Source organism: Electrona antarctica (assembly GCF_951216825.1).
Source record: "Electrona antarctica genome assembly, chromosome: 1".
In the NCBI taxonomy this organism is placed as follows: Eukaryota; Metazoa; Chordata; class Actinopteri; order Myctophiformes; family Myctophidae; genus Electrona; species Electrona antarctica.
Window position 1 is genome coordinate 41,402,316 of NC_136806.1, and position 26,445 is coordinate 41,428,760.

Here is a 26,445-nt window from a genome sequence, read left to right on the forward strand (position 1 = left end):
GCCTAAAGTGTCAAATTTCAACATATTCCACCCATTTCCTTCCAGAGACGAACAGCCCATATATATGGCCATATTAAATGTGTAGGAGGAGCGAGCAAAACGCTCACATCTCCCCCAGTGCAGGTAATTGCCTACACAATAAAAATCCAGAGTGTTCATTTAACTCTGAGAGTGCACCCTTACGGGTCCATTTGGCTACATTCGTACACTCTCAGCACTACAAATGGATGAATTAACATACTGTAAATGCTCTTGGGGAAGCATACAATTATTTACATCTGACCCTGCAACCTTCAACGTAAACAGTGCCGTGTACTGTAGCATGCAAAACATGTACATGCATGAACATGTAGCCCTTCCTTTACAGTGATACTCGGTATGTTAGAAAAAATTTACTGTAGGTCAATGGTTCTCAAACATTTTCATGTCAAGTACCCTCAAAGTGAAACATAGATCGTATAGTGGCCCCATTTGATTTCTGAAAATATGTTATGCCACGAGCCCCCATAATAATAAAGGATTGGTGACAAATGACAATTGTGTTATTTTTTTGTGATTGTCTTATGATGTTTAATGTAATTGTCCATTTTGTTTTCCTGTATTGTATTGTAATGTACTGTAATGTTGTTTGGAAAGTGGAAAAAAAAACATATTGTCAATAGGAAAAGATTGGCTAAAAATAGCAGATCTAAAAGCTCACATTGTGAGCTTGTAGATCAGCATTTTTTGAATAGCAAAATAATAAAGAAGGGTTAAAGTAGTTCAACTGCTTTTGATATGCTACATTAGCTCATTGTGCTGGTCCGTCCCCGGACCGCACTTTGAGAACCACATATTGCTGTAAACAGGCGATAGGATACAGACGGATATAAAAGCATAGATCATTCAGTCAGCTTTTATTCAGCTCGCTATCAGACATCTCATACAGTACAACTCCATGTACGATAAATAAATCCAAGCACTTATAAAAGTTTGAGGAACAATAAGGGTCTCCATTTCGACTTTGAAGTGCGTAGGTATGACAGCCAAGGCTTTGAAAGTTTTGTCTGGTTTCAAGTTTCATTGTTTTACAATTTTTCTACAAATATTGCGGAGTCAATAATCGTAGCATAACTATAGCTTTTCTGTTTTGGAAAAACAATTCATCATTCAACATGTTGTATTGCATTGCATCTTATTAATATTGTTTTGTGGTTCAATAACATTTTTACTTTTAATGTTCTGGATTTTACACCCTTTACAAAAGCCCGAATCTCTCTGTGTTCAGTCCTAAACCTGTCAATGGAGATCAACCTGAAACAATTATCATGGTATATATATTATAACATAACTTCAGTTTTAGCTGTCATGGTAGTTATGGTGTTTGCACACGGTTTTCCGCATGCCGATAAATCATAATCCAGTATTGTGTATTATCCAATAATATTTGAAAACACAGTGCCTTAGCAGGAGTTTGGCCTTGAAGCATGGAGTGTTTTCTCAAAGCCTTGAATCCAATGACGGCATTAAAACCGTAATACATTTCCTCTCACCGAGCATGACAGGGCCACGTAACAGTGCATCAACAATCCAATTTTAATAACCTCGAAACGATGCACAAGGAGACAATCATATTCCACCTGGGCAACCTCCAACGGTATCAACTGAAACAATATAATTAAAAGTTGATGCATACTGAATAGAGTTGCACAGCTGTTGACACCAACACCTCCCATTTCCCATCAGGTCCGTTAAACTGGTGAACACACTCTGTTTTTGGATGCAGAAATTAAAGCGCGTGAATAGACTGTTCAGCCACTCTGGAGGGTGTTGAGTACCCAGTTTATGAGGGAGTCAGTAATCCTATAAACTCTGGATTTGCCTTTCTTTATGAGGCTCAGCGTTATGCTGGATCTTATGGGCTTAAGAGCTGCCAAACAGGGACAAATTACAAATCATTGACAAAACCAAAGCGCCCTCCCCCCTCCGATTATTGATCTAGGGAAATCAAATATAAACAGCTTTTCCTGTGATCCTGCATCGCTGTTAACCTTACTCTCCAAGACATGCTGCACAATACGGTACCACAGGGACTTGACAGTCCCTTCTAATACTCTCCTGTGTACAGTACATTTGCCTCCATTGCCTCGCAGTGACATAAACGCTTCTGTTTGCAATCTCCTCTTGCTTGTGGTGTTTCACTGTTGTCACATTTATTTTAGAATCAATATTTAGCTGTATGTTGCAACAAAAAAACACCAACACTAGAAGTAGAATACACTCTTTGATCTCAAGGTCTTGTAAACAAACATTACACAATATTATACAACGTGTAATGTTCACAAATGCTTAATTTTTACTCCTTGCATTCATAAGCAATCAATGTACAGGTCATATAAACAATTTCAATTATCTTACTATAATAGTATGTCACATTGTACTGTATTGTTACTAAAGTTAGTTCAATTAACACTCATGATTTCACAGTGTACTGTAGATTGGGGTCTCAGGGATGAAATTGTCATCAAATGAGGGTCTGTGGTCTAATGCATATCAAACTGGGAGTCCCTGAAATGAAAAAGGTTGATAATGTAGTGGCCCTGCTTCCCTATTGAATTCCACCATATTCTTCTGTCCTTCGTTGTAATTGACCCATACATGCTTCAATTACCCCGAACCCGCGTCTACGGAATACAGTATATTCAAATTAAGTGACATTGCTTTGATTTAAAAGATCAAAGGAAGGCACATTTCATTTGCATTGCAAATGAAATGAAAAAATAATAATAATAATACATGAAAAAAAAGTAATGGGAAAATCACAGCCACAGGAGGACACTAGACGGTCACTAGAACCAATGATGGGTGTTTTCAATGAATTTATCATGGGTAAAATGGAGTTTGAAGTTACAAACATGTTTGAAATATCCCTTTTACCGAATGTCCACCTATACCAGTTGTGACCAAAGTGCGGCCCACAGGACAAATGCGGCCCTGGGGTCGAATTTTATACGGCCCGCAGCTTCATACCTGAATTGCTTTATGAACGGCCTGCCCGTATGGGACATTTTTACATTAAAGTTCTTTAACACAATCAGTGCCGGAAGTCCTTCAAAATAGGAGCTCTGGGGTGCCGGAAAGACATGGCCGCTTTTACTCGGAAACCCACGACCCAGAAACAATCCACTAAAAAAAGTTTACTTTACATAGCTAGCTTACATTGCGATCGTTTTAATTTATACGATATATGATCCAAAAAGCGTTCATATTTTGCGGGAGAGACGGATGAGGAGCAGAAATGAAGCGCCAGTATATCGATCCGTACAACACCACGGAGAGCGCCCTGGATTAGGAGAGACGAGTCATTCTTTCCGCCGCGCTAACAGCTAAGTATAATGGTAAACTAACAATTGCCTAGCGTGTAGCCTACGGTAGCCGAAAGGCGAACTGACAAATAAAAAAAAAGGAAAAAATTCAGAATATTCTTATCTCGCCCTGTATCATTGAGGATGCGCTAGGACGTGTGAGGACGTCGGATGTTTTTTACCTTGCTTGCTTGGTTGCATTTGGTAATGTGACATAAGGCTGAAAAAAGGCTGAGTTACAATTTTGTTGACAAAAGACCATCGATGATGATAGCTAAATAGAATCGTTTAAATCCGAAGGTACATTATGTAGTTGGCCCTTGGGTGTTTTCATATTTTCTAATATGGCCCCCTTTGAAAAAGGTTTGGACACCCCTGACCTACAGTATACTGTATGACATCCCCAATAGGGATGTTGCAGGTTCGTGTGGCAAACTAAATCATGACACAAGGATTGTTTGTGCATGCCAACACCACACACCAAGTACTGACTGAGCCATCAACTTTTTGTCAGACAGACAGTATAAGACAGCCCCTTGAGTACAGTGTGTCTCCCAAGCACAATACTCCCATGCACCGGTGTGGCGTGTGATTATACTTCTTTATCCAGAGGCTCAATGTGACCTTGAACACTGGCCTTAGGGTGCTGAAGTGAGGTGTGAGTTATGGCTTTCAGTAGAGCTACATCAGATGGCCTGGGACGTAACCACGCTGACTGGCCAAACATATTTGAACAGGCCTGAGGGATCTACTTTAGTGCTCACTCCCAAGGTTGCTATAGCAGCACTATTTCTCAGTGCAGCATTTTCTTCAAATAAATGACCATTTATAATTGAGTAAAAGATGCTGCGATTAAATCCGTGAGTAATTTGAGCAAGAAAGAAAATATATAGTTATGTACTCATCACTGTGACAGATTTACACTCTTTAGAAACAAAGTGTTAGACTAGTGTTAACCTTCAACAGTACAAGCGGGAGTCTCGGGAGAGCAAAATTCAGAACCAGAATTCAGTAAATTAAACAGAACGCAGCAACAGGCAGTAAATGAATATGGTTTCATAAAGATTTAATTTATATTTAATGCTCAACTTTGATGGGCCTATAGCTGCTAGAACATGTCCATCAGTCAGAGAACATATGAATTGTTCATACTTTATTTAATGTTTAATTAATGTTGACATTTACAATAAGCTTTATATCCCTTAAAGTGGACATGCGCTCTTTTGGTTTGCAATACTGTAGCATATTTCACACACATCAGCGATCAGGGGAAGGAACTGTACAGATCGAAAAAACAATCTGCAAATGATTGTCTGCTACAATGTGGCTCAATGGCTTCTAAGCCAAGTTTATAAGCAAGGACTTTGGCTCAAGTGTGATCCTCACAATGAACTGTAATAGGCAAACACGGCAGATAAATAGTTTCATTACGATTCAAACTAGACCCACAGCCTGCAGTGTTAAAGTGAATAAAGCATTGAGGGTTAATTGCGATGCCTTATTTGAGCAAGTCCACTCTCAGATACACAGCAACTCATCTTACAAATGGACGTGCACGCTTTAGAAGGCTGGAATGTGACAGATGCCATGGAGACTGAGCAAATGCTCACAGCAGAGAGCAGGCTTTCAGCCCTGGAGGGTTTCATAGTACTTCAACGTTTACGCAAATAAGGCTTCGGCCTCATCAAGAAATGATACAATTACTTCAGTCTCCCTCAGCTCACAATAGCATAACTCTGGTACAATGCGTGATGATTTTCTCCGACACTAAATAAAACATTTCTCACAAAGCATTAACTGCAGAGATTATGAACCACTCCTCTCTTTTATCAACTGTAGAGGATATAAATATATAGCAAGAAAAATGCCAGCTCACTCAGTCAAACAAAGACAGTCTTCCTGAACTATGCCACCTCATATCAACTGTGAACATATAAGCAAGTCAATACTCAGCTTTATTACATGGCTTGGTTGAATGCTTCTGATTGGTCAATTGCTGAATACAGCGGTCTGTTATTTCTGGATAATGACCGCTCCGCTGAGTCCGCTCTATAACAGACCGATGCCTAATCAAACCCTCGGAGCACCAGCTGCTCCCTGCTGATTTAATGCTGTTTCCAACGACAGTCATGTAAACGCACACACAATGTCATTTGCAGCTAAACATTGCTCTCAAAAATGTTTTGAAAACATTTGAGCGAGAAATAGACGATGCAGTACCCGAAAATGGATTCTATTTGATCAACTCACATCCTTGTTTTCCGACAGTGCTCCAGCCCTGCAGCTGGGCGGACGCAGCCAGCGCGACACTTTAAGGAATACTTTTGTTGTGTTTTGGGTCAAATTATTAATTTACTTATTTCAGTAATCTCTCTTGAAAAATAAGATTTTTGATCTCAATGGAACTTCCTGGTAAAAAACTATATGTAATATTTTATGCATTCTTCCGAGTTTAGAATCAATTGCACAACAGTCTGCCACCTCCTCCTCCACACAGACAAACTGCCTATAACAGCCGAAACAGAACAGTATTTGGCAAGTTGTTTGGCTTTGCTCTTTGTCATGCCAGCTATTCTTAGGCCACTCATGGTCAGTTTATGCACATGGCCCAGGCTTCCGAATATCAGTATGGCAAATCTACAGCGATACCCCAGGTTTGTTATACTTCCAAGTAATGGTTGGTACTTAGAATGTTTACCTTTTAATGCCTGGTCCATGTACAAATCAAAGACACAGCCCACCTCCAGAATCAGGACCTCTTTGTGACTGGTGTCAACAAAGACGACATCAGGTGTATTTGGGATGTTAGCAAAGACATCGCATGCACAGCTAAACCAATCTGGTAACACTCTTGAATGTTTATACATTGCTGTACTAGATGGCACATATTTTCGAACTGCATCAGACACTAGGTCAACAATCCGGTCGTGGCGAGCAATATACAAATTTTTGTATGCACTACATCCATTTGTTATGTGTGCGATGGATTCTAGGTGTTGTTCAGAATCATGATGGTTTATACAGAGTGGAGTGTGGGTGTCGGGATACCAGATTGACAGATTGTACTTGGTTGGTAATACTTGCAGTATACATAACGTACTGTAATACTTTTTGACAGTGCTGTATGCCTAATGTTTGCATACATAAATATGAAACAATTGGTTTGATAGATCATCCCATATCCCAGAGGAAATGGCATCATCTGTGGCTCACAACATGCAATACATGTGATACAAAGACGATAAACCTTTGTGTCTTGTTATTGCCCAAATACTGTCAAAACTAGTTACTTAACTGAAGTGAGGTTAATCATAACCTTAATGTACACATACAGTAGTTCCATTTGTCGGTTCAAATACATGTCTCCTTTCTTCGGTGATCTTGCATCTATAGTCCATGCGTTAACAATAAACATATGGATTTGTTTTGTTTTTTATAAAGAGTTGTCCGATGTCATTACTAAATTGAGTCAGATAATTAGTATGGCTGAAATATTTGTGTCTTTTTCTATTATGTAATAATTGGGTATTTTGCTAGGGGGAGCTGCTGCTTTCTCCACTCCATTAAACCATCACCATAATTCTTCATGCATATTCAATTAAAGCAATAATAGTAGCATGCTGTACGGTTGATAACTGTACTGTAAATACAGTGTGCACACCATGGTGGCACAGCTGAAAAGGAATCAAAAATCAAGTTGAGGGTTTCTCCTGTGATGAATCACTGGCTAGTTAGAGGGAAATGCTGTACTCTGCTTGACCTTTAGCCATGCTCACACACAGCCCCTGCCAGCAGGCAGACCAGCAGGTTCTCTGTAGCCGACAGTGGTAACCAATCTTTTCAAGCCCAAGAGCCCATTTTATTCCCAATTGTAAGCCATGATCTACCACTGAAATGTTTTTTTTGCGATTTCTGACAGGCTAAATGCATGTGCACACATCCACACAAAGACTTTAGTTTAAATAAGAATAAATACTGATAGTTATATAATCAAAGCCTAAATATTAAGACCAATGTATTAGAAATATAAATATTAGGACAAAAATACTCAAATTCTTTGAGTTTCTTTTTTTAATAAAACAAAACGCAAAAGACATGAAATGAATGCTTATACAGTCTCTGAGGCTGTCATTAAGATGTGAGTCATACGAGTTCTAAACTTGGATTATATTTTCATTTGTTGAAAAAGCCATTTCACATAAGTGGAGCCAAAGTAGGCATGCAGCTTGAGTGCACAAGATACAATCAGAGGATACTTCTCTTTGCTCACAAGTGACCAAAAGTCCTGCTCTCTAGCTCTGCCCTCCAGATAGTTCAGAAATCTCCATTTCATCCGAAGTTAATGCAAATACAAATCCTGAATGAACTCCTAGCATCGCTGGGGCCCAGTCTGTTGTCGTCTGTTGTGTATGTATAGTAGTGACTGAGAGGGAGGCCGTTTAGTTTTTATACTGTAGAACTGTTCCGATATGCATGACTATTATTATTAGTTGTGCATCACAACATGGGGGTTACCGGAGAAACAATAGAACAAACAAACTCTGCAGTTGATGGCCCGATACACATGTCTGGGGCCATCACTGCGAGCTATTCAAAATACACGTTCTGTGTATTGGTAGTGATGGCCGTCAGTCTGACACCCGACCACTCCGGGATCTACTTGAATGGCTCGTGCGAGCTACTGGTAGCTCCCGAACCTTTGGTTGGTTACGTGCAGTGTAGCACGTCGGGCTGTGATGGCCCCTCTCTTAAGTTGTGGTGACCCACTGTGGGCGGAGAGGTGGCCTATTACCTGTGTTGATGGACTCCGGACCAGACACACAGCTGTGTAAATATTGAGCCGGGACAAACCAAGCTACAGTTGGCAGCCGTCACAGAGATCACAAAGTCAACGGCTCACCCTCCATTTGTTTGACATCAACCAGTGGTTTTGTGATCCGTCATATTAACTTGTTTGACCAGACACCCACACTTACGTGACTGTACTATTCATACACATAGCTTTGTATTACTGTAGAAGTGTAGATAATGTACAGGATTACAGTTTTACCCAGACAAAGGTGCCAGAACATTCATGTCATGTTGATATTTGGCTATTTGTATTGCTAGTGTGCCATTTGTATTCCACATTATTGCGACCGATGGTCGCAGTTAACTATGGAATAGTACATTTCCCATCAGTGTGTGTGATGGTTGGTTGGTTGGGCATGTGACATCACGTGACATCATCAGGGATGGAGCATGTGACATCATCAGGGATGGAGATCCCTGATGTCATCAATATTGGCCAGCAACTCTACATCTGACCTCAAACCCTTAGATCTCATACTGTATGGAGCTGACCTGTTCTGCCATTCCATATGTTGTAAGTGGGGGGACGCCCCATAAGACGCATGCATGCACACATGCACTTGCATTTGCATGCATGTGCGCAGACACACACTAAAACATGCAGACATGTATATAGCCTGTTTGGAAACAGGGTTTACAAAGTTTAATCGTATCCATAAAAGTAAATGACAAGTCAAAAAACATATTTTTGCCCAAAAATAAATGTAGGCTTGAGAGGAGTGGGGGGATGCCGCTCCCTGCTGATACCTGTCCATTCAAACTCTAGACAGCCTGCCCCAAATAAAAGTTATTAGTTCAGCCGCACACGGCAGCCGGCGAAAACTAGAGTTCTCAACAGGCCTGAAAATTAAGATCTTACCGCCCATGCAAAAGCACCAGCGCTCACCCAGCAGTCTGCCATCACCCAGGCGGATGCGTGCACGCGTCGCTTCTCGTCCTCGTGTCTTACTGGTTATTAGTACTACTATTTTACATCATATTATTATTTACTTGCAATGTTCCTAGCATTATGTGTAACGTGACAATAAATGCATTGAATGAACTCTTCATCCTGATTTATATATAGTGTACAATTCACAGAATCAAAGGTTGTATGGTCATGAATCGCCAGGATCCTGGGTGGCTTTGATTCTAGGCTTAAAATAATAGTTTAAAAAATATATAATGGCAGATTTTTCAGTGGTGCCAGAAAACCACTCCCAACACAGCTATGCCCCATTACTGCAACCACAACTCTTTACTATATTTAACCCATTAAATGAGGAAAGGATCTGTCATTTTAGAATTTCCCGTAGGCTATTCAAAAATAGAAGATATACAAGCTCACAGCACGTCACTTCGTGCCACGATGCGAGCTTGTACATTTTTTAACATCTTGAAAGTGTGAGATGTACTGATTTAGAATGAATTTGTAGAATCTACCTCAGGTCTAAATGGGTTTTAATAGAAACAAAAATAAATATGACCTGTGACTTGGTGGACCCTGGAGGAACACCCAGACTGACCTGTGACTTGGTGGACCCCGGAGGAACACCCAGACTGGAGGATGACTTCATTTAAAAGCAACAGCGATGTTGCGATGGAAACACTGGACTATATATATAAAAAATAAATAAATAATGTTTGTTTATAGATGACTGTTACATAAAGCAGACTGACAGGTGGAAAACACCTACAAGCCTATTTTAATCCACAGTCTGTCAATGCTCCATCCTCTTGCGCTATGCTGTCATGGGAAATAAAGATGCGGAATGGCAGGCTGTGTGCATACAAGATTATTTCTGAAGGGAGGGCCCAAATTACAAGCCGCAAGTCCATTCTTCCGTCTCCACAAATGTAGAAATGTTATTTTCCCTACGACAGCAATGCACTCGATACTATTCAACAGGGAGAGAAACCTTTTTGATCTTCAGAAAATTGCAGCCAAAATGTCATTGCACCATTTAGTGTTCAGTTCCAATTCCTGCACTGCAATTGTTGCCGTGCTAGCAGTGGATGTCAGCCAATGCTTTGCTCCCAAACATATTGTGGAAAGACTACACGCAAAAAAACACTCACTCTCACACTGTTGGGTAATTGGGCTCCAGTTTACATCAAAGCACTTATTGAACCCACAGAGTGCACAAACATAATGTGTTTGTGCATTTAGTAGATAGTAGTGCAGTATTGTGAACACTATTGGCTGGATCACTACCGATTCTGCAGTGATCCAGCCAATTAATTTACTGTGTGACTTCATACACCTCAGAGGATGAACCCTACTGATTTTGATGACCCCAGGGCCTGTCCTGTAGCACCACCTCTGGGCAAACTGTCAACTTTTCATACAAGACATGTCAAGTAGCAGTTCGACCTCTAGGGGCCACTACTGATGCTTTTAGACCCTCTTGACAGTGTCACCACTTTGCATAATAGAGTATAAAAGTCCTGGCCCCTGGGTCACAGGTATTGTTTCTATTGCGTTATGTTCCAAAAATAAACGAATCAGCCCAGCAATTCTGCCAGGTATGTGACTGTGTTGTTTATGATATTGAGTAACATTTGATAACATCCGTTAGGCGATGTCTATAATGCATACATTGCATATTGTTTATTTTTATGTATTACCTTGTGTTCTTGATAATGCTGGCTCTGGATTAAGAGCTTCTACTAAATGCCTAAATTGTACAAGGTTTGGTATCAATGGTATGTTACTAGGAAACCAAAATAAACAGGATATTTTTTGTTACAAAAAATATACAAATAAACAGTGTGCGTGCGCGCGCTGGATTAAGAGCGTCACGGAAGCTCACGGCGTAACGCGTCGTGATATCTATCTCCACACACACACACACACACACACACACACACACACACACACACACACACACACACACACACACACACACACACACACACACACACACACACACACACACACACACACACACACACACACACACACACACACACACACACACACACACACACACACACACTCTCTTAATCCACTTACATTAAGCAAGAACAAAAAGCATGGCAATTGGCAATACATCACATACATACAAAGTAGTTATCATGAAACATGCGTAAGCTAAGAACGTAACAGTGGAATATCTATATAATGAAACTATACATATATACTATACATATGTACTATGACGTGCTATGACTACATACAATGCAATTCTAGTGCTGTCTACATAACATGCTATAAGTCTGTATCAAATGCTATCTCAGTCTACAAAAAGTGCTATCTAAAGGCTCATTCATAGTCTGGATTTTCGGTGGTGAGGTGACCACCGAACTACAACATGACGTCACGAGCCGTGGTGAAGAGCAAACCACCGCCACCGCCCCAGCCCTTCTCTCTGTTTTTACTCACCACCGTTATTTCAGCTCCGGTGGTCACCTCACCGAAAATCCAGACTATGAATGAGCCTTAAGGGGGTAGGGTAAGTGCTACGGGCCATGATGGAGTCTGAAAAGGTTTTCAGAGTCTGAAAAGGTTTTCAGACTACGGCGGAAGATTGGGAGTGGTGCTGCAGTTCTGACTGCAATGGGAAGTGCATTCCACAGTTTTGGAGCCAAAAGGGAGAAGAGTTTGGGACGTGTGGAGCGCTGTCCCGGCGGTTTTAGTGACGGTACATATATATATATATATATATATATATATATATATTATATATATATAATATATATATATAATAAATATATATAATAAATATATATATATAATATATATATATATATATATATATATATATCATCATCAATGACATATTGAATCAGAAACTGACTAAATTAGTTCATCCTGCATTTTCCACACTTCCCTCCTACTCGATTTCTCGTTTTTATTGGACCACGGGGGATTTGGCCACAGCGTGCCATGCATACAGTAGCCTACAGTATGTTCAACTACAGGGCGTCCACATCTGTGAGGCGCTGCAGACCTCGCTCTGCGCCTGCAGTTTAGCGCCAGCTGTACCGGAACCGTTGTCAAGCACATTTGCTGATAAAGCCCTTTTTTTCAATTTAACAAATTATTAATGAATAATCCCCATCGACTTACATGGGAAAATGAAAAAACTCATATTCAAGTATTTTTCTCTCAGAAACCGTCAAGAGCTACAGTTACAACACTTGGAGGGGAGCTTCATAATAATTATTAAAATTAATGTAATAAATAATTACATCAGTCTGCCTCATGGTGGTGCTATAACAGCCCACTTTACATTTACGTCGGATAGATTTTCCGCTATTTTGAATTTTCTTCAAAACACTTTTTGCTCTTCCACCTACAGATTCTGTGCAAATCTCACAAAAATCGGTACACATGATCTCTGGAGCTAGCCGATTAAAACACCACAGGCGGAATTGTCATAGTCCGTATTGTAAGCATGTAAGCTTATACTGTATATCAGTGGTTGTCAAAGTGGGATCCTTTAGGGGATTACTATTTAGGGTGTAGCTACTGTATATAGCATCAAATTCAGTTTACCCACTTCTCTATATACTGTACAGTGGCTTTTTGAAAATAGTAGATCTACAAGCTTGCTATTTTCAAATACATGCATAGATACAAATACCATTTTCTGCCTTCGTCCAGGCAGTAAATATTTTCAGACGGGGGACCACGGCCAAATACAATTTGGGGGTCCTAAATTTGGAAAAAGTTCAAGAACCACTGATCTTAAATAACAACAACAACAACAACACATATACAGTAAACAAACAGTCATTACAAACCAGGCAGCAAAGGTAGCCATTTTCAGTTCAACACAGTTTTCCCTGGATCAATTACCCACATACAGCAGGCAGTAGTGAGCCCTGACTCCCTGAGCAAATTACATCTTTCATGCCATTTAAAAGCGACATTTGCAACCTAAATGCTCAGCCACAAGGGAACAAAGTGAGTATCTATGGTTTACTGTAGATACTGTAGATATTGGGAAAATATATATTTTTTGTCTTTTCTTCCCAGGTCAATAGCAAACTGGTGAGGGAAATACGTTTGGTGAAATGAAAAAAATCATTGCTTCCAAATGCATGAATGTGAGGTGGGTTCATAAAGGACTGGAGACTGAGCGGGGATTCTATTATACGCTTCTCCTTGAGATAGACTGAAGCCCGATAGAATATTTATCACTTGAGATTCATCTCTCTCTCTGTGATAAAGCGGCAGGAATACGGCTCCAGATTCCTAATGACCTCAGCAGAACCCTGCAGGTCCAGTGCTCACATGCAGGGTAATTCACCACCGCTGAAGGTCACATTTCATTTTGACAGCTAGAGATCAGGTGCATCGCACGACGCAGACATGCCCTGGAATCTTATTCCCGGCTTTTCAATAGAAGTTCTCAGTCTTCAAAACTCACACAGACAACTCAATTGCAGAGTGCAACGGGAAATTATACATGCCATATAGCACTAGCGACAGCCACTGACAAATTATACAGTAGGTTATTACCTGCCTTGTTATGATGACTCGGAAGTATTGCTTGTTCTCCATCTTTGTGAGATATCTTGTACTGTATGTTTCACTCATATTACTCATATCACAGCCAACAGCATGTCACCTTTAGCTTTCGTCTTGCTTTTGGATTTGCTCCCTGACTGCTAATGAACGCAATTTATTCTGAAGGCCAATTCAGATCAAAGATATCAGAGAGATGAAGCTGTTGTAGAATAATTAAGACAGTATGAAGAACCTCATCCCAGAGCACCTGAAGTCTTCTGATGTCGTCTCAGGAGACCAGGCATGTTAAATCATAGACATTGAGTTTTCAGAACATTAACCATGTTATTTTACCCAATAATTTGCTTTGATGCAAAATGTTGGATCTTCACAGCAGGGACATTTTAAAATGTCAAACTGTATGTCATGTACTGCAAGTAATTTATGAGTTCATATATTACAAAAAGTAGGATTGTTGCAACTGATCTCTTATATCAGTCAAACTGAAACCTTTTCTGCGGCACTTATCAACTGATTTACAGTATTGCTTTTGGTCCAACTGTGCTACAGTGACCCTTACCATGCTTTACTGAGATGTGCCCCGTGTTACATAAAATTATATACTTTGACTTTCGGAAAGCCCAGTTTGTCACCACAGGTGAAATTACAAACCTTTTTAAAATGAACACCCTCGAACCTCCTCCAACCGCTCCTTAACCTTATTTTGGATCAATTGATACAGTTTCTGCATTTATGCACACACAGAAAATTATTAATTCTCCTGTTGAGATGAGCGCAGACATGATGTGATGGCAGCTGAGTTATTAATATATGCTACAGATGTTTGCTGCAGAGCGCTGTACATACTCTGGGGAGCCGTGATTAATTCATCCGTGTTTGGATAAGAGCGTGCATCCCAGCCCCATCAATATTGCTTTTTTTGCCGAATAAGATCCTATCTTTGCAAATTGAATATTCACCCTATTAAGTCAAACCTCCAGCCTCTGTCCCACAAAGGGAAAGAAGGGAATGAATTCATTAGGATATTAGCTACAGGTTGTAAATCTCTCACTTTTTTGGTCAAAAGCACAATTCTACAGAATTTGGAAATGCTTAGTCAGCCTGTGGAGCGTAAGGGGGCTTCAAGTTTCCTAAGCCTATAATACAGATAAGGCAGAACTCACAAGTATAGGTGGCATTAGCTTTACTGTGTGTGTGTGTGTGTGTGTGTGTGTGTGTGTGTGTGTGTGTGTGTGTGTGTAGATTTTGAAACCTGAACAATTGCCAGTATGTGCAAATTCATAGAATTGCCATGTTTCAAAAGTAAACTCAATTTGAACAGGACAAAACATTATGAAAGTTCAACTAAATTGTAGATCTGGATCAGTCGACCTACAGTAGGCTGAACGCGAGATAATTTTCGGGAGTCAGGACCACGGTGGGCGCCGTTGTTTAAATCTTTTCATGGACATGCATCCCAGTGATCCCACCCAGCACACACACCAGCCTTCATCCATATATATACGTTTATGCATGCATTCATCAATCACTCCATAAATGTTGATTATGACTGCCTCTCTCATTAACGTAGCATCACTCACTCACAGCAGTCGGGAATCGCCTACCCTACATGACTTATTTAAAACGTGCACTGCGCACGAATCCGTAAAATTAATATACGGTAGTCGGTAGCCTACAAACGTATTCCATTCATGGTGATGTAACTGTGATGTGTGTGTGTGTGATTCATGTACTGTAGCCTACTCCTACTTGACAAAGGTTGCAACAATTGTAGCCTCATGGAATAATCCTACTGGCGTTTCTTTCCAGTGTGCCAAAATGCACACTTGCATAGGTGCGTGTGTGTGCGGACATGACAGGCAAGCGAGGCGAGAGCGGAACCTCTTTTCTTGGATTTGTTTGGTCGGATTCTGGTTGTTCATGTCGTAAAATCGTGTCGTTTCTAGAATATTATATTATATTATATTATATTATATTATATTATATATTATATTATATTATATTATATTATATTATATTATATTATATTATATTATATTATATTATATTATATTATATTATATTATATTATATTATATTATATTATATTATATTATATTGAAAGGCGTGTTATTTCAATGACGGTCGCTTTCAACCGTGACATTTATCAAAGCTGCGACCAAATTTACCCAGGGATCAACTATTTACGATCACTTCATAAATGCCGTGCCGACGTGAGCGCACGCCAAAACCCACACTCGAATTTAAGGCAGAATTTACATTACATTGATACCTGTATATGAGGGCCATTGTATTATCAATATGTCCAAGTCCTACTGATTTCACATAGGCTATCATATAGAATCTCAAGTTTATCAGTTTTTAAAACATCTTGTGGGGACAGAGTCAGACTGCACATCTCTTCAGATATCTTCCCAAATCTCATGTGTGTGTGTTGCTGGGATACAGAAAGGTTGATGAAGTAGATTTTCTTCCTGATTTGTCTCGCTAAAAAAAGCCATTTTAGTATGAACATCTTGGAAATATTACTGATACACGCACGCACTCACGCACGCACGCACACACACACACACTATATTTACAGTATTTATCCATCCATCTATCTAGAATGTTTTTTGTGAGCATTTCCTATTTTCTCACATTTTCTCCCTGGGGATATTTGGAGACAGGCAGCTGACACTGATTCTGACCGTGATCTTGGGCTGTCAAAGTTATATTTATGGTTGATCACGGTTTGTAAAATCAAAGCCTTGTACGTGAAAAAGACTGTGCTACAGGTCCCGGCTGTGATGAAAGAATGGGTTGAGAGCCCAGTTCAATTAATCTCCTTTTCCGAGTCACCAGCTGGCGATCGGCTGTGTAACAACCAGGAAATGGAAAGTGAAAGTAGTCAAGAGAATGGAACTTGTTCCACTCTCCTCCATGGCGAACCACAAAGTGATTCTTTGTGCCAGCACTGTAGCCATCAGACTCAATAACCAAATCTAGGCCTACAATGAGACCTGCACGTATGGACTCTTGGCAATGCACAATCAGAGAGCACTGCAGACTCACTCCCCATTTTCCATCAGACTTCACCTCACAACCCCCCCTAGCGCTCCATTACATTCATAATGTATTGTTGTCCATTTTTTTTTAAATGTTATGCTAGTTATGCAGATTTATATTGGATGTTTAGATGGGTACACATACAGTTTGCTTCAGGGGAATTAAAATAGATCAATGATGATGCTGAATTTTGTTAACATTTACCTGGTGTCGTATAGTTACTTTGTAGCACTTCATTGTTTTTCTGTGCACTCCATTTAAGTGATATTTAATTTTTATTCAGCATTTGTTGACTAATGGAGTTTGTGCCATGTATAAGACTGGCTGAATGTTGATTCTTTCTTTAGTATCATAGCTCATTTATTATCAAAGCCGTCTATTAATGCTGCCGTCTACTAATGCTTCATTCATATTATGTATTAATAATTCATTTTACCTAAGAAAAAACAAGGAAGTACATTAGACTGAGGTCTCATTCACTATGGTGCCCTATTTATGAGCAAATCATAAAAATAAAAATACCATATCATCATAAAAGTCATACTCTGATAACATACCATATAAAAACATCAACATCATCAGTACATATACTGTACTGCTGCTATGAATCTGTATTTATTCACCCAAACTACAAATGATTGTTCTACTACTTAGTTATTTACCATTATATTTACTTGGTTGAATGCTTGATTCTAATTGGTAATGCATTTTCATTTTTTAATGACTGCCATCAATAAGACCAGTGCAGACAACGCAGTAGAATCAACCAATTTAAGCAATCTGTGGTGCTTGGGTTTTGTTCTATTCAACAAGGCAGTCATATAAAAACAAATCACACAATGAAATGTTATAGCTAAACAGTACACAAACATTTGAGTCGAGAAACAGGAAATGCAGCACCGACATAATATTGATTCGTATTTAATCAACGACCTGTTGCACGCCTATAGCATAATCTTTCAATAGCATAAGCATCCTTTCAAAATAAAATGTCCTTAATTTGTTTATTAAAGGGGCATTCCACTCATTTTCAACATTTTACCATGTCATTAATATACCTTAGAGCTGTTGTGTGGAAATAATAAAAAGGTCCCCCCATGCTGTGTTTCCTAGTATGAAAAGTATGAAAGAAATCATTAACATGGTGAAACACATCTTGATGACATCATCAAGATGTGTTTCACCATGTTAATGATTTTTTTCAGACCTCCAGTTCTAGGAAAGACAGCATGGGGGGACTTTTTTATTATTTCCACACAACAGCTCTAAGGTATATTAATGACATAGTAAAATGTTGAAAATGAGTGGAATGCCCCTTTAAGTAGCCCTGTAATATGTGGGATATTGGATAGTGAATGCCTGGTGAATAAATAATTTAAAAACATTCAACACCACATTCATATGAAACAGTATTTATGACCTCCTACCCGACCCCCATAAGTCATGCATACTGCTTTTGACCACATGAAGTTCACAAGGATGTAGATTGGCTATTTTCAGCAAAGGTAGTTGGTGTAGAGGGGGAAAAAGAAGCGTATAGATCAACCCGTGGGGAACTACGGTCAATGAAGATTATAGGGTTTTTATGTGGTTAAAAATGTTACCCTCTTGGGTGTAGAGTTGCTGTATCTATATCTATCCATCTAGTGAGATGTGTTGCTTTAATTGGTGAGCAATACATTTTGCTGGGCTTTTCCCCAATTACAAACACTGCCTGGTGAGATGTTTAACAGATGTTGTTCTGCTGTTAAATCCCATCTGTCTTATGTGACTGTGAAATACGGCCAATAATTAGATCTCTCTAAGCACTGTTTATTTAGATTGGTCAAATATTAAATGCCTTGCCCTTGAATATATGCTTTAATGGTTTCCCAGCGGATATTACTGCTCATATACTATCCATGAATATTTCAATTTGCTTTTATGGGGACGTAATAAGGGCACCATTTTGACTGTCAAAAGATGCATGGTCAGATATGACAACGATGCCATAATTGCAGATACGAATTAAAGAAAATAGTTTATGGTCAATGTAAAAATAATCTATGCATGAGAATGAGTTAACCTTTGCCACACATCAGGAATACCAAATTGATCTAAGAAGGATAGAATAACTCTAAAGATGGTGTGGAGCGTTAACTGGAAGAACGGTCAAGTGATGGTTCCATTACCCAGTTAAAGACACTCTTGATGAAGGTGCACACTCGCACTCGCACACGCACACACTAGACTCGCTCTATTTTTTTAGAACGAGAGTTGTAAAAGTTGTGGTAATTCATGATTATAATTTTTTCAATGAACGGGCCTTTAAAAAGTTAAAAATGTCCTTGGCATAACCGGGTAGCATGCATTCCAATTTGCATCCTTCCCAAGTAGGCCTGTGCCCGCCCGTACTGCACTGTATACTCTAACAACGAGTGCTGGGTGTGGCAGGCATTGCCAACTTACCTTGTTCCCAATTTACATCGTTCCCGACTTGCACCGTACCCGAAATTCCCGAATAGGCCTGTGCCAGTCTAGAACTGTACATTTGTCTGTTTTAACGTTAAAAGGGAGCTAGTAATTACAATATACCCAGGGCATGGCAACTCAGGAATTGTACAGGTTTTAATTGATTCTCACAAATTCAGCACTCAATAAAATCCCACACACATTTACAGCGATAATTAAATATAATGAGCCAACGTGAATGTGGGAGGACTGGCTGCTGGCACTGCATAGATGGACCATGCGTCCGTCTAATCAGAGAGCGTCTATCATGCCACTCTCTCTCCCCCTCTGTCCAGACTAGAGTGTCTGCCATCTGCCTTTCTGCACAAGCCCCGCTCCACTGGATGTTTATTCGTGCTCCATCATGAGACGGTGTCGCGCATCGGGCTGACCAAATTTTGGTCAGCCCGATGCGCGACACCGTATATTTAATATGCAGGCTCAGGCTCACCAGTGGTGGAAAAGGTACTAGATTTGTATTTACCTACGTAAGTAAAAGTATCAATACTGCAATGTAGAAATAGTCCATAAAAGTAACTGGCCGGAATCAAAATGTACTTGAGCAAAAGTCGAAAAGTATTGGCATCAAAATGTACTTAAAGTACCAAAAGTTAGGAAGTAGTCCAGTAGTCCAGAAATTCAGAATGTCTCCATTTCACAAGTTTTCAAATGTAAAACATGTATTAAAAATATTTTGAAAATAGCAGATCTAAATGCTCACAATGCGACACATTGCGAGCTATTTTCAAATGGCCAAAATGTATATAGAGCTGAAGTGGTTAATGTATGTTTTGGAATAAATAATCAAAATCTACAAAGTAAATAACTAAAGTTTTCAAATAAATGTAAAAGTACAATATTTGGATTCGAGATGTAGTGAAGTAGAAGTAAAATTATTGGAAATTGGACTCAAGTAAAGTACAAATATCTCAAAAAAACGATTGCGGTGCTTGTGCATCGGCTGCAGTGCAGTGCCATTGTGCGACAAAGTATAATTCAGGCTTAAAACGTAAATACATTATCTGAAGGGAGTCCCACTCGATCCAAACCACCAGACCAATAAGCACTTGTCTTTCCTCTTCTCAAAATCATATTGCTCTGTAGTAGTCTGTAGTACTATTTTTCCCTTCCACATTGCGTTTGTCTGCCTGGTTCTTGGTTAGTTTCTCTCCATGTCTATTTCTGTGAATTCAATTATCGTTTTCAGACTATTAAGATGAACTTGCCATCTTTGTCCTTTGTGTCTTCTGAATTTCCAGGGAATAGTAATGAACTTATAGTAGGCTAAACGACAACTGTAGGCACAGAAAAACATATACCTCATACAGTACATACAATCTAAATTAAAATGTAATTAAATTACATTAAACCGATCTAAACTCAACATTATAACTTCCCATCTCTCGTTCCCTACCAAGGGAGAGGCTTACTCAGTCAATGCAAACAGTAAACACAGATTCAAGCACTCGCTGGGAAACGTTTGAAAATTGTATTAGAAAGAGGATAGTACTAGAGTCCATTTAAATCTCACACACACACACACACACACACACACACACACACCCCTCAAAACTGTAAAATAGCCGATATCCTTTCACAAACACAAACTGTCACTTAATGCGCCAACTAAGCAAGCCGCAACACAAGCCTTGTATGAAGGACACAAACAAATAAAACAGTTTGCCCACAGTTTACGACACAATGAATGTCTAAGCACCAAGGATTATTTATCGATTGGTAAATGCTGGTTCATCAGCACCACCACCAATGGGTAGGCTATTTCAGCACCATGGACAGTGTCATGGAGTTATGGTAAAAAAATACTGTATATATCAGCCACCTGCTGATATTGAAATATATAGGATTTATATTAGCTAAATCAGTTACCAGTGACTGTCAAACAGTTTCATGTCAAGCACCCCTGATATTTATTTGGCCGCAGACCCCCATCTGAAAGATATTGTGCCAGCTGTAGCCAGCCTATAACCTGACTCCGCCAGATGGAAGAGACGCTTGTTTCACATTTAATTTGTTTCACAACATATTCCATCTGGGATCTATGTAGCCCAATTCCTGAAGACAGCCATCCCCTTTTTCAAGCGACTTGGCAGGTGATTGGATGGGACCGTCTGGGCATGCTAACTCCAACCAATCATATTGGTTGGAGCTACTATACGTCTGCATGACGTATAGTAGCTGTGCGCCAGCTGGAAAGTAAACACTAACCACACAAACGATAAAGGTGTTAACGAACGCTTGATAGCATTATAGGTTCAACACTTAAACTCACTATCGTGTCGGATGTGTACTGTGTAGGTCATGTCTTCGCTTGCTTTCAAGAATAGAGGACAATTTTCTAATTTTAAGGCGCTAGAAAATACAATTACAAGTTACAACAGGCACTTCTCAATGCCATCACACCTGGCCTCGCCAAGATCCAGTTTTCAACGCCAATCCCTGTGCAATCCCAGATGGAGGCTATATTGTGAACTCAATACCGCCCCATGTCAGGCTAGCTACCTACCCGGAACCCATGGACGCCCCCGAGGGTCCCCGGACCCCACTTTGAGAACCAGTGATCTAAAACTAATGGGGCACATCATGTTGGATGTCCATACAATCACACATGTATCCTCACCCCTGCTCATTTTGATAGGTTGGAATAGCTTGGGGTTGACGACAGAGTGCAGCAACTTGCAATGGGCCTGGTCGCTACACTACTAAGATGCCTATATCTAAACACCGCAGCGGTTGCGGCAAACCCGCCCTAAAGCACTGTTTAATGTAATTTATTGTTGTTATAGGCTAAGTATTTTTTTTGTTGTATTACTGATGACAGTCAACAGTATATCCATAACATAAGCAAGCAGCACGCTAGCAGACCATACACTAGTGACTAGTGCTTTCTTTCAATACTTTATTATTATTATTTTCACAATCTGACATCAAATAACACAAACAAACTAACATATGTACATGATAAACATACGGACGTGGCTAGCTGCGACAGAGCAGATCAGAGGCAGGAACGTAGGGACGCGCAGCTAGTCAACCTGGCGCTGGAGGCGGTACAATGGGATGTCAATAAGGAAGTCAAGGAAGGAAGGAAGAGAGAATTTCAGAGCTGCCAAAACGGTCAAGCAAAGATTAAAAATACTTAACGGCTTCTGCGCCAAAGGAAAATTCTCTGACGTTTCCGTTGTCTCCTATAGCCGATATGCTTCTTTTGGAACTATCACACAAACAGCGCAGCACAAGCGTTTGCGGCGGTATGTCTGTCTGTATTCCATAATTACCATATATATAATGACCGATGGTTAGGGACCCTACGTGTAAAGTCATCCAAATGTCAGAAAACTTTAACATAGGGTCCCGAGAGGGGCTAGATAGAGCCCATAGTGTCTGTCATGATAAGAGCGCCCCTCACTTCACATGGGTGTGATTTATTTTGCATAGAACATGTATGTATGTACATGTATGTATGTCTTTAATATTCTGATGAATTTTAAATGGAGGACCCTTATATAAACAAGTCTTGGTGCTTTTTCTGGTTTTATCCTCTTAGCAGATGTTGTATATTCACCTGTACTTTCCTTGAACTGTACTACAAACTGTTAGTAAAATGTTCAATCAATCAATCAATCAATCAATCCACAAGTGACAAGTCTATATCATCACAATCAGAGAGTGGTGTAGATGGCTCTGATCACAATAATCAACTTACCAGTGTTGTTTTCACCTTGCAGCTCTGTCGGTTTGAAGTTTAATCCAATCCTTTTGCAAACATATCACACCTTATTAGCGATGTTGATCCCATGATATGTGAGGTTTGAGAGTCTGGCCCCCTTCATGCATGTCCAGAGATAGTTTTTAATTAACTAGGAGGCTGTGCGTTCTGCAGTTGCCCTGCAGTGCTGACTGTAGAGTTTTGTAAATAAGATGCCCATATGCATATAAAATGTTGCCGTTGGGAAAAGTAATTTCAATAACAGCTTCTGTGGCATTGAGCTTGTCCAACTCGCTATACACTTCGAAAGAGGAAGGACTCCATCTAAGTCAACAACACCTCCGCTGTGTACAGTAGCATAATAAGCACACAGGTGTATCGTGTTACCAATAATAATCTTTGTTGCGTTTGTTGTAGCACAGCCTTTATGGCGAGACAATAATGCACAGCCTGCACAGGAGCTATAGTGCTCCCTGGCCTGTCCCAGATCGATACGCGTCCCGAGTGGACAGACAAGCGTCATCATCACACCTGTGTTTATGCTAAGACCAAATCAATGTAATCACACCATCACCAGTGTATTTCCGGGGTAGACACTTGGGTAGACAGACACAGGCAGCGCAATTTGGAGGAGCAGTAGCCTATTATTCATTCATTCATCTTGATTATTTCTAGAAGAACAAGACCCTCGTTAGCAATACATTATTTTGTTCTGAATATCCACAAACTAGACTAATGACATTTACCGGAAATACACGTTTGTTTTCAAACTGGTGGTCTCTCTCTGGTCTCTAGACGAGCTGTTTCCCAAACAGTGGGTCGGGATCCATTTGTGGGTCACGGACCAATTTCTATGGGTCACTCCCATTTTACTAGTTACAAGTCTGCACTGAAGAGACATTTCTTTACTCTGGCTTTTGGCAACTAGTTTGTTTTTTTGTTTTGTAAAGCGTCCTTGGGTTTCTTGAAAGGCACTATATAAATTCAAGTTATTATTATTATTATTATTACTGTATGAAATGTATAGCCTACATTTTAAACAAGTCTAAGAAATTCCATAAAAAAATAAAAATAAATAAAGTGAAAATAGCTGATCTACAAGCTCATAACACTGCAAAGTGATGGGTTGTGCACTTGTAGATGTGCTAATTTCACTAGTTTGGGTCTTGACCTGAAAAGTCTGGGAGTCACTAGACTAACTAGAGACCAACTCCAACACATTTTACATGGGTGTAAATTTTACATGTGTGGTGAACACTAGATGGAGCATCTCACCTCAGAATGGACATTGGTTGGGTGGTAATGGGAGGAGATTGGGATAGTTGGATAAGGAAGTAGGCCTACCTGTACCTGTGTGCTGGTTGATTTTGTTTGGAAATCTATCTAATCTATCTGCTCGTCTCATTTACAAGCTTCCACAACCTGTCAACCTCACCCATTTTCAGAATGCTCCCCACTAATGCTGATTATAATTGAATACGGTACCATTTGTTCATCATTGATGGGCATGCAGGTTTGGTCATTAAACAAGATTTTTTTTCCCCGTTTTGTTTCCTGGGAAACATTAAAAATGGCTTCTACTGTGTTTTGGCGTGCTAACTTTCCAGGAATAGAAAGCCTGCAGTTACTATTAGCTTTGATTACTAATTCTAAATTCTGGCCCCAACACATGTAAAGCGTCTGAGTGTCAAGAAAAGCGCTATATAAATCCCAGATATTATTATTATTATTAAATTCTTCAATGCCACTGGTAGGCGGGATTCTGAACTGTAGTGTCCACACACAGCCCTCCACTGAAACATAGACTGAGTAGACAAAAATGGCACCATATTATTCTCCTGACACAGCGTGTTGCATGGATGGGAAACTCACTGCTTTCTCAGAACGAGGGATCATGGGGAGTTCAGCCTGTGGGTGAAATGTATAGTCTCTTAAGGCAGACAACTCTTACACAATCTTCGAATGCTACAGAGAGTTTGTAACTCTGCCTTGCAAAAGTTGTACACAATAAACACAGGGTTAGTTATTAGGGCACAGATGGCAGGAGTTTCAGTCACAAAGACTTCTGAAATGGCTAGTGTTTCAATAGGAACAGTGACTAAAGTCAAAGTGCCATCTGTCTTTTTGATCTATGTGAAAGACATCAGTAAACAGGATCGGAAATTATGGCCGAACGTGAATATTCGAGGATGCTCATTATTCATTAGTACAATACGTAAGGGAAAACAGAAGAGCAACTCTTCCTCAGATGACAGAGAATGTCAATAGCTACAGGATGTGATCAGACTGTCGACAACTAAATAGAGTGATGTTATGGTTACAGGGCATATAACCCCTCATTACAAAGACAAAATGCACATTTGAGCGTTCAGTGGTGCAAAAAACATATGCAGTGGTGAACTGTCAGATGAGTCATCCCTCACCATGTGCTCAACAAGTGGGCGAGTGCATGTGTGGTGAACACAAAGACATGTGTGGTAAAGTAAAAACAAAGAGTATAGTACAGGCCTGAATTTGTGCCCATTACATTGAGGGGGTCTGGGGGGGCCATCGGGTTATGCTGTGTGTGTGTGTGTGTGTGTGTGTGTGTGTGTGTGTGTGTGTGTGTGTGTGTGTGTGTGTGTGTGTGTGTGTGTGTGTGTGTGTGTGTGTGTGTGTGTGTGTGTGTGTGTGCGCGCGCACGCGTGGGATTTCTTTTGCCACTTGTCCTCTTGTGAAGGTCACTGCAAATCAATACGTTATTGTGAATGATCACTGTAATGTTGTTTGTTGGCTTTCAAATAAAACAATTAAACAAACACATGATGCACCCAGTATATGGCTGTAGGATTACGCAGGCATGAAGAAGTCCAATGTCCACAAAGTTGCATTCGTTTTGCTTTGCTTTTACTTCAAGTAAAGTGCATAAATACAAACATGACATTATTCTGTGCTACTGGTAGAAACGTGTCTCCATGTAGGTGCATAAATTCCCCCCCACACCTGTCCATAATTAAACCCTAGGCCAGGGAGGCACTGCCCAAAACAATAAACCAATTAGCCAGTAATTACAGAATATTCTCAAAACCAATAAGGCTAAATAACAGATATAAGGAAAATACAAAAACAGTTAAATGGCTTCTACAATCACCTTGATCCTATGACGAAACATCCCTATCTTGATGGGAGTTGTCTCTTCCAGGATGGCAATGCTGGCTTCACTGAATGGTTTGATAAGAATGAAATGTATGTGTATATCATAATGTGTATGCCCTTTACAGTAACTAGATCTCAAACCAGTTGAACACCAAATGTATAGGAACTCCACTAGAGTTCCAGAGACTTGTAGGCTCATCTGCGATCACTCTGTGTCGAGTATGATGGTCCTCCTGGGGGGTCCTTATTGTGGGTCCTCAGATGACTATGAAGTCCAATTCTGGAACCACACACTTTTGTGCAGTGTGGGCATGGGTGTGAGGTGGTGGGGGTGGGATGTGGAACGGCCTCTCTGATGGTGGTTGCTGCTCTCTCCTTACGTTGCTGCCTCT

The 26,445-nt window shown here is 40.0% G+C and overlaps 1 protein-coding gene across 3 annotated transcripts in view; it reads right to left on the reverse strand.

The window, feature by feature from the left end:
• sncb (synuclein, beta) overlaps nt 1-23,395 on the reverse strand; it is a 312,664-nt gene extending 289,269 nt beyond the window's left edge. For all 3 annotated transcript variants that reach the window (XM_079499912.1, XM_079499914.1, XM_079499911.1), the window contains exon 1: nt 22,916-23,395. The gene's annotated coding sequence lies outside the window, so the exon portion shown is untranslated. The remainder of the gene's footprint in view (nt 1-22,915) is intronic.
• Nucleotides 23,396-26,445: the final 3,050 nt, after the last annotated feature.